This window comes from Bison bison, unplaced genomic scaffold, assembly GCF_000754665.1.
Source record: "Bison bison bison isolate TAMUID 2011002044 unplaced genomic scaffold, Bison_UMD1.0 scf7180017864203, whole genome shotgun sequence".
Classification (NCBI taxonomy): domain Eukaryota; kingdom Metazoa; phylum Chordata; class Mammalia; order Artiodactyla; family Bovidae; genus Bison; species Bison bison.
Window position 1 is genome coordinate 3323514 of NW_011494775.1, and position 1692 is coordinate 3325205.

The window sequence follows — 1692 nt, forward strand, 5'->3', positions numbered from 1 at the left end:
ACCCTGGGCTTGTCTCTTCACTTCAGCAGTCAGTCTCAGGCTCCCCTTCTGTAAACAAATTCTCATTGGTAATTAGTACCTTGAGAGGCCATGTGAGGCTTAAATAAGCGAATGTATGGGAAGCATTTATCTAAGCTGGATGCAGGGGAGGTGCTCTATAATCACAGTTACAATTATTGTGGACTTTCTATTCTTCCCCAGCTTCATGGCATGTGATGTGTGGTGGCAGTTGCTGATAAAACGTGCCTGGCACCCATGCAGCAAGACTTCAGGAACTGTAGGTTGTCATGATTATTACTGTTGCTACTGCTGTTGTTGCTATGGGCTGTGTCCCTGGGCACCCTGTGAGGAGATGGCAAGGCTCTGTAGCCCCACCCTCAATGGCCTGCAGCTCTTGTATCTTTGTGAGAGAAGTCTTCCTGTGCTGGTTCTCTTGTCTGCATGAGTGGCTCAGAGAATGGAAAGCAAGTAGGCGGGAGCCTGGGGCGGGTGTGGTTATTCCCTGAAATGAGCACAAAGCCTGGCTTTGCCCTTCTCTCTTTTGCCTTCCAGTGTTTGCAAATTATGCTCACAGTAACCTCCTTAGCTGGGCTTTCAAGAGCTGCTGGGCAAGGTCGATGAGTCATCCGGGCAGCCTGGGAGCCAAGCAATGTAGCCACTGTGCGCAATCAAGTGGAGCAGAAATGTTGACATTTATGTCTACAAAGTTGGAAGGCAGGCGAAGCAAGCTGGGGCCACACCAAGCAGGCCTTGATCGGGAGCCCAAAAGATTTTAGATTGTATGAAGGCTTTTAGACAGATTAATTATTTTTGTTTGTTTTAGTGGAAATTAGGAAAAATAAAATGCAGTGAAAGAGCAAAGCTAAGTTTAAATAAGGGAGAGCCGTGCATCTGTGCTATGTCGCTTCACTTGTGTCTGACTCTTTTGCGACCCTATGGACTGTAGTCTACCAGGCTTCTGTGTCCGTGGGATTCTCCAGGCAAGAATACTGGAGTGGGTTGCCATGCCCTCCTCCAAGCAAGGGAGAGCCATCTTAATGTTAATGGGACTTCCCAGGTGGCACTAGTGGTAAAGAACCTCCCTGCCAATGCAAGAGACAAAAGAGACGTGGGTTCAATCCCTGGGAGCCTGGCATGGGATTCTCCAAGCAAGAACTCTGGATTGGGTAGCCATTTCTTTGTCCAGGGTATCTTCCTGACCCAAGGATTGAACCCAGGTCTTCTGCATTGCAGATAGATTTCTTACCATCTGAGCCATCAGGCAAGTCCCTAGTGACAAAGTAGGGGATCCTTTAAATTTGTCCAAACTAGAGGAGGCTTTATCAGAAGTTTCCAGCTTGGTGCTTGTTTGAAGCTTGTTGAAGGTTGTTTGACTGCCAGATCAGATCAGATCAGTCGCTCAGTCGTGTCCGACTCTTTGCGACCCCATGAATCGCAGCGTGCCAGGCCTCCCTGTCCATCACCAACTCCCAGAGTTCACTCAGACTCATGTCCATCGAGTCAGTGATGCCATCCAGCCATCTCATCCTCTGCCGTCCCCTTCTCCTCCTGCCCCCAATCCTTCCCAGCATCAGAGTCTTTTCCAATGAGTCAACTCTTCGCTTGAGGTGGCCAAAGTACTGGAGTTTCAGCTTTAGCATCATTCCTTCCAAAGAAATCCCAGGGCTGATCTCCTTCAGAATGGTTTGGTTG